This window comes from Bison bison, unplaced genomic scaffold, assembly GCF_000754665.1.
Source record: "Bison bison bison isolate TAMUID 2011002044 unplaced genomic scaffold, Bison_UMD1.0 scf7180017864213, whole genome shotgun sequence".
Classification (NCBI taxonomy): domain Eukaryota; kingdom Metazoa; phylum Chordata; class Mammalia; order Artiodactyla; family Bovidae; genus Bison; species Bison bison.
In genome coordinates, this window is record NW_011494785.1 from 86,669 (window position 1) to 95,260 (window position 8,592).

Sequence of the window (8,592 nt, forward strand, 5' to 3'; positions counted from 1 at the left end):
TAAAGTCAGCCACTGTTTCCACTGTTTCCCCATCTATTTGCCATGAAGTGATGGGACCAGATGCCATGATCTTAGTTTTCTGAATGTTGAGCTTTAAGCCAACTTCTTCACTCTCCTCTTTCACTTTCATCAAGAGGCTCTTTAGTTTTTCTTCACTTTCTGCCATGAGGGTGGTGTCATCTGCCTATCTGAGGTTATTGATATTTCTCCCGGCAATCTTGATTCCAGCTTGTGCTTCATCCAGCCCAGGGTTTCTCATGATGTACTCTATATATAAGTTAAATAAGCAGAGTGACAGGAATTTTTAAGTTGCCAATTAAACTGTGCCGTATCATTGATTCCAAGATGCATCCGAATTCAGAAGTGTTCTAAACAATGCCAGATGTTGTGGGGCCTGGCCTTCTTCAGAGCAATTTATCACATTAACTTCTACTCCAGAGCTATTGATATGGCTGTGAGTTGTGTTTGTTTGTTTTTTGTTTGTTTTGATGTGGACCACTTTTTACGTCTTTATTGAATTTGTTACAATATTGTTTCTGTTTTATGTTTTTGTTTTTTGGCCAGAAGTCATCTGGAATCTTAGCTCCTTAATTTGGGATTGAACTCACACTCCTGCCCTGAAAGGCAAAGTCTTAACTACTGGACCCCTAGGGAAGTCCCCGGAAGAGAGTTTTAAACATAAATGTCAGCACTTCATGGCATTGTTTGAGCTATTAAAAACAGTTTTACATTAAAATAATGGCAAGTGTTAATCTGAAAAATAGTCACGATAATTGTTCTATTCTAAACCATACAAGTGGAGTGATCATGAAGGTAGGTAGGCATTTCTGTTAAGCAACTGTGGTGACAAAAACATGACAGACTTACTAGCCTACCAACTCTGAAATTATTTAATTTTTAATAACTACACAATTCCTGGTATTTAAAAAAATAATTTGTAATCAGCATCTAAAATGAGACTTTGTTGATACTTTTGTTGTGCTACTTCAAACTGGCATAAAGTGGTGCCATACCATATCTGGTGTCTTGGTGAGGTGATGAAAAAGAAACAGGCATGTGACATGTGTAATCACTAAGTTTAAAGTCCCATTTTTTAGGGAAACCTATTTGCTTTAAAAAAAAACCACTGAGAGGTAGGACTTGCCCAGTGGTTAAGACTTCATGCTTCCACTTCAGGTGGCATGAGTTCAATCTCTGGTCAGGGGAGTTCTGGAAAACAAAATTAAAATAAAATAAAATTCTAGAGGTGGAGGTGGGGGTGAGTGGGGATTATAGATGAAACAAAATTGGCCTTAGGTTATCATTATTGAAATGATGGGTAATAGGAACTTATTATGTTATTTTCTTTTAGTGTATGATTGAAAATGTCTCTGATGAAAAGTTAAAAATAAATAAAGAAGGCTGGTTTTGTTCACATAAAAAAAAATTTCAGGGGAAAACCACATGCCTAGGAATTGATGCAGCATGATATTTGTGATCATTTGCTTCCGGCTGACACCAGGCCTGGACTCAGACAGGCCAAGTCTCCACTCTGCCACTCACCAGCAGGGGGACCTTGAGCTCATCATCTAACTTGTTAGCTTCTTCAAGGATGAAATAGAATATCAGTTTTGTCTACCTTCCCTGGTGGCTCAGAGGATAAAGCGTCTGCCTGAAATGCAGGAGATGCAGGTTCAGTCCCTGGGTTGAGAAGATCCTCTGGAGAAGGAAATGGCAACCCACTCCAGTATTCTTGCCTGGAGAATCCCATGGACAGAGGAGCCTGGCAGGCTACAGTCTACAGGGTCGCAAAGAGTCCGACACGACTGAGCGACTTCACTTCTTCACTTCTTCTGTCTACCTTGCACGGCTGTCTGTCCGAATGACCTAAGGAAACAGTGAGAAGAGAGGGCTTTGCAAACTGTGGTGCCAAATAAATGCACACTTTGAAAGGAAGGGAATTCTGAGTCAATGAGGTGTCTGCAGGCAGGTTCTAGGACCCACCTTTGCATGCTCCACCACGTCTAGCTGCATCATTCATGCAGTCAATGTAAAGAGGAACTTAAAGGTGTTCCTCTAGCTGCCCAGCATTGGAACGTCTTTACAACATTTGGGGAGCTCCTCATTGTGAGTCTTGGGAACAGAGCCCATCTCCCAGGAGAGTTGATGCACATACAGGAAGCGTGTCTCTTAGCTATCTATCAGCTCTGGAGCAAACTGTATACTCACACTCCATTCATCAGAGGTACTGTCTAGATTTTGAAGCCAGAAGCAGTAATGCCAAGAAGCAGGCCCTACAGAACCTCTGGGGAAGGTGGTAGCCACCCTAAGATGGAGGAGGAGCTGGGGCTTGCAGGCAGCATCCAGCAGCCTGCCCCAGTGGGTGAGCCTCGCAAGGTGGAAGTGACCAGGACATGGCAGGGACAGTGGCAGCCACACTGTGTCCACTGCTCCTGCTGTGACGTGTCCACACCCGGCTCCTCAGCTCTCCTGGCACTTCTAAAAGCATCCCAGGACCCCTTTAATAAATTCCTCTTCTGCTACAATCTACCAGAATTGGTTCCTATTTCTTGCAATTAAGAACAATGCTCAATGGATAAACAACAAGGTCCCACTGTATAGCTCAGGGAACTATATTCAATATCCTGTCATAAACTGTAATGGAAAAGAATTGAAAAAGAATATATATATACACATAACTGAATCACTGTGCTGTACAGCAAAAATTAACACAACATTGCATATCAACTTTATTTCAATAGAATAATTTTGAAAAAAAAGAACTAAGCTCAGTGAGAACCTGAGAAATGAATGACTACATGAGTGCACCAGTGAGTTCAGACCATTTAGTAGCTGCTTTTAGCTGCATGACTTTTGAAAAGTTTTTTAACCTCTCTGAGCTTCATCATGTGTGGAATGGGAATAATATCACCTACCTCAAAAACAGCTGGAATAATATCACCAGCTCAAAAACAGCTGTCATTGTCAGGGCCTGTTTATGACCATGATTAAATGAGATCATGTATGCTAGGCATTCAGCATATATTCAGCACTCAGTAAGCCCTTAATAAGGCTTCCCCAATGGCTCATAGAGTAAAGAATCAACCTGCCAATGCAGGAGACACAGGAGATGAGGGTTCAATCCCTGGGTCAGGAAGATGCCCTGGCAAAGAAAATGGCTACCCACTGTACTCTTGCCTGAAAAATTCCATGGACAGAGGAGCCTGGAAGAGTACAGCCCATGGGGTCACAAGAGTTGGACATGACTGAGTGACTAAGCATTCAAGCCCTTAATAAATAAACAGCAATAACTTCATCTCCAAACATGAGCAGAAGGAAAAAGAACATGTCACCAAATTGTCCGTGATTCCTTCTCCTCATCCTGTGGAATTCAACACTTCACAAAAAGTTGGTGACTCTCTCTGATGCACACCGTGTTCTGTCTTCTCTTTTTCAATTTTGCCACGCAAGTGAAACATTTTCAGACTCTCAAGGAGACAGCAAATCACACATGCAATGTTACACAATCAGAAGAAATCATCTTGAAAAGGGTTCGTTTGGGCATTCCGTACTTAGCATGTAGGGATGGGGGTGCTCCTATGCAGACATTTTCATTTCCATTTCCCCTCTGCAGACCCAAGCTTCTGGCTCTCAAGGCTGCATTGGTAGATGAGCTCTGTCTGGTAATTCAGCCTCCATGGTGCAAAGAGGGCAGATGTTTTCAACCCTGGGGCTCTGTGTCTTTTGCCTCTATAGTCACTGAGATGGGAAAAGCCTCTCTCCCTTCAAATCTATGCTTATTTCAGCTGGAAAAAAACGCCCTCAGTGGATTCTTAAACTGAGGCCCTGACTCCTTCGAAGGCTGTGAGCCTAGTTAAGGAATAATACCTCTGTCAAATCCCCTGATACTAGTCTTTCTTCCACTTTTTAATTTCAATAACAAATTAGGGTGACTTCAGGGTACAGGCAATGCCAGCAAGCTCACCTACAATAAGTATATCACCTGGAAACCCGCTCAGTAATTTTTTGAGAATTTTCTACTCTCAAACCTTTGAACAAACCACTTGAATTCAAGATCAGACTTTCCAATTTCCTCCTTGGCCCTGAATGAAGGATGGAGTTGGCCAATTTAGCACTCTCAACCTTAGCCAGGCCCTCGCAGATTAAAGCTGAAGTCTCCCCTGTGCCCTGCAGCACTTGCAGAGCTTCGCTTCCCTGCAGGAAGTATTTCTAGAAGGAAATATTGGGATTAAGGAGAATCCTAGTTCCACTGGTGGCTCAGATGGTAAAGTGTCTGCCTACAATGCGGGAGACCCGAGTTCAATCCCTGGGTCGGGAAGATCTCCTGAAGAAGGAAATGGCAACCGACTCCAATATTCTTGCCTGGAAAATCCCATGGACAGAGGATCCTGGTAGACTGTAGTCCATGGGGTCGCAAAGAGTCGGACACGACTGAGCGACTTCACCCTCCTTCCTTCCTAGTTCCACAACATACAGGGGATCTGGACCATGGTCAAATAGAAGCCATGCTTGCCAAAATTCCAATTCACGTACTGTTCAGGAACACTAAAAGAGGATTGTTTATTGATGTACTTCTTTCATGTAGAAAAATCACTTTTAAAAAAGAAGTGTAGCTACATCCCAACACCAATAAGAAGGCCCAGTTCCCTCAAGGAACTTTCTAGTAACGGAAAGAAAATTGTATGAAATTCCTACAGTAATAATTGTAGTAGCTTTTATTTTTATCTTTTTAATTTTTATTTTATACTATAGTTGATTAACAATGTTGTGTTAGTTTCAGGTATACAACAAAAGTCATTCAGTCATATGTGTATCTATTCTTTTTTAAGTTCTTTTCCCATTTAGGTTGTTACATAACATTGAGCACAATCCCTTGGACTGTTCAATAGGTCCTTCTTGGTAATTCATTTTAAATATAGCAGAGTGTACATGTCCATCCCAAACTCCCTAACTATCCCTTCCCTTCACCCTTCCCCCCAGTAACCATAAGTCTGTGTGAGTCTGTTTTGTAAATAAGTTTATTTGTATCACTTCAATTCTGCAATTTTTCTTAGATACAGGTGATATCATATGGTATTAGTCTTTCTCCAACTGACTTATTTCACTTAGTATGGTACTCTCCAAGTTCATGCAAGTGGCAATGTTTTGTTCTTTTTCATAGCTGAGGATATTCCATAGTATATATGTACTTCATCTTTATCCATTCTTCCATGGATGGAAATTTAGGTTGCTTCCACATCCCTGCTATTGTAAACAATACTGCAGTAAACACTGGGATGTATGTACCCTTTCGAACCATGTTTTTCTCCAGATATATGCCCAGGAGTGCTTTATTCTTAGTTTTTTTGCTTTGTGGGGATTTTGTGGGGGGTATTGTTTTTCATCTGTTTGTTTTTTGGCCATACTGTGTGGCTTGCAGGACCTTAGTAATAGTTTCCCTGCCAAGAATTGAACCTAGGCCCCATCCTCATACCCACGGGACACTCACTCTTGGAACCCACATGCCATGCTGTGGGGAAGCCCAGGCCATGTGGATGTGCTGGCTGAACCCACTGAGCTTACAGCTGTCAACATTAATCTCAACACCAGGTTTGAGTGAGGAAGCGCTCACAAGATGACTCCATCCCCATCTGACTGCAACTACAGGAAACCCACCAGTGACAGCCGCCTAGCTGAACCCAGTGAATGTCCTGAACCATGAGAGATAATACAGAAATATTAATACGAGACTTCCCTGGTGGTCCAGTGATTAGGACTCCACCTCGTTTCCACTGAAGGGGCCCAGTTTCCATCCCTTGTTGGGGAACAAGATCCCATTCGCCAGAGAAAAGGAAATAATGATAATATGTACTGTCATTAAGTTTTGGGGTGACTTCATTATTTAGGGCTTCCCTGGTGGCTCAGATGGTAAAGAATCTGTCTGCAATTCAGGAGACCTGGGTTCGATCCCTGGGTCGGGAAGCTCCCCTGGAGAAGGAAATGGCAATGCACTCTGGTATTCTTGCATGGAAAATTCCATGGACAGAGGAGCCTGGAGGGCTACAGTCCATGGGGTCATAAACAATCGGACACTACTGAGCGATTGAGTACACACACACATTATTTAACAATAGATAACTGGAACTGAACTGCAACTAAGACCCAATGCAGCCAAATAAATAAATATTAAAAACAAGAAGTTTTTTAAAAGTCAGCAGAACAGCAAAGGCCTGCCATCTTCCACACATTACTTCCAGGGCCACTGTAAGAAAAGAACATAGTGGATCAGAGAGTTGGAGATTTCTATGGGCCAGGGCTAGGTGTGGTAAACACAAGTTCTATTCACATTCCGTTGGCTAGAAGTCAACCACAAGTTCACATCTAACTGTGAGTGTGTGCCCAGAAAGAAGAGGATTTGGTTAGCAGCTTTCAGTGTCTGCCACAACCTCTAAATGTAACCGATATTTCTCCAAGCTGTGGATACAAATAAGACCCCTCAAATATTTCTTGGGCTTTTCTACCTGGGGGAGGGAAAAAACTTTCCTCTACCCTTTTAGGTTCTTCTGGCTGATCTCAGAATTAAATTGACATGATAGGGACTTCCCTGGTGGTCCAGTGGATAAGAATTTGCTTGCCAATGCAGGGGACACGAGTTCGACCCCTGGTACAGGAAGATTCCACACGTTGTGGAGCCACTAAGCTACTGCACCATAACGAATGAAGCCGACACTTTAGGGCCTTCAAGCTGCAACTACTTATAGCTCCTGAGCCTAAGTGCCAAGAGCCCGTGCTCTGCAAAAGAGAAACCACCGCAATGAGAAACCAGCACACCACAATTACAAAGTAGCCCTGGATGGCTGCAACTAGAAAAAGCCTGAGCACAGCAATGAAGACCCAGCACAGCCAAAAAGGTTAATTAATTAATTAATTTTTTAAAAAATTTTGAAAAGAATGTGGGGTCCAAGTTAGGCAACGGAGGCTCATATGCCATCTGAAAGTAAAGGGGGTGCGGAATTTGAACTTCAGCGGAGAAGAAGGCAATTCATGTGGATATGGACTAACAAATGCTTGCCAGACAGACGTTTGCTGGGCTGTTCAGAGACAATGAGACACGGGGAGGACTGATCTCGGCCCCACCAGACACGTAGCCCCTCTTCCCTGTAGACATCTCTGGTAAGAGTGCTCTTCCTGGACCAAGCTCTTCATTCAGATTCTATTTTTGGTATCTATTTATTTGGCTACGCCAGGTCTTAGTTGCAGCACGCAGGATCCTCAATATTCATTATAGCATGGGAACACTTGGTTGTGGCATGTGAAATCTAGCTCCCTGGCCAGGGATCAAACCTGGGCCCCCTGCATTAGAAGCACAGAGTCTTAGCCACTGGACCCCCAGGGAGTTCCCACCTTTATCTAAATTCTTAGGGACTTTGAGATTGACATGTACACACTGCTATATTTTTAAATGCATAATGAACAAGGATCTACTGTATAGCACAGGGAACTCTGCCCAATGTCATGTGGCAGCCTGGATGGGAAGGAATTTAGGGGGAGAACGGATACATGTATATGTATGACTGAGTCACTCTGCTGTACACCTGAAACTATCACAACATTGTTAACCAGCTATGATCCAATATAAAATTCAAAATCTTTTCAAATAAAAGAAAATTCTTTTAGGCAGAGAAAGTAAAAGAATAACTTCCTAAGTCTTCTATTTCTTACAAATAACCAACCTAAAAGAATCCTCATGCCAAAGAGATACACTCTAGGGTGGCAAATTTTGCTTCCTGTACCCTCTCCCCACTTACACGGGATCCTCATGTTCATAAACACTCTGCTGCTGCTGCTGCTGCTGCTGCTGCTAAGTCGCTTCAGTCGTGTCCAACTCTGTGCGACCCCAGAGACGGCAGCCCAACAGGCTCCCCCATCCCTGAGATTCTCCAAGCAAGAACACTGGAGTGGGTTGCCATTTCCTTCTCCAATTCGTAAACACTCTATGACCCGACAACTTCCTCACCAGGCTGTGAGGACTATAACAACCCAGCAGTGCCATCTCCTGGAAGGGAGCTCCTGCTATTACTCGGAAGCCCTTTACAGGCTAAAACTGCACCGTAAGTAACATAGAGGCAAACACTGCCTTCTTGCCTTTTTTTTTTTTTATTTTAATGAGTTTGAAGTTTCAGAGAAGGCTTCTTAGAGCACGATACTTAGGAGCTTAATTTTTTTTCAGTTAATTAATTTATTTTAATTGGAGGATAATTACAATATTGTGGTGATTTTTGCCATACATCAAGGTGAATCAACCATGGGTATACATGTGTCCCCCCATCCTGAACCCCGCTCCGCCACTTCCCTCCATACCATATCCCTCTGGGTTGTCCCAGAGCACTGGCTTTGGGTGCCCTGCTTCATGCATCAAACTTGCACTGGTGATCTATTTTACACATGGTAATACACATGTTTCAGTGCTATTCTCTCAAATCATCCCACCCTTGCCTTCTCCCACAGAGTCCAAAAGTCTGTTCTTTACATCTATATCTTTATTGCTGCCCTACATGTGAAGTGAAGTGAAGTCGCTCAGTCGTGTCTGACTCTTTGCGACCCCGTGGACCT

General features: G+C 43.0%; 1 protein-coding gene across 1 annotated transcript in view; it reads right to left on the bottom strand.

Moving 5' to 3' along the window:
• Nucleotides 1–7,880, bottom strand: part of C1S (complement component 1, s subcomponent) — a 21,684-nt gene extending 13,804 nt beyond the window's left edge. The window contains exon 1 of the mRNA XM_010844917.1: nt 7,788–7,880. The gene's annotated coding sequence lies outside the window, so the exon portion shown is untranslated. The remainder of the gene's footprint in view (nt 1–7,787) is intronic.
• Nucleotides 7,881–8,592: the final 712 nt, after the last annotated feature.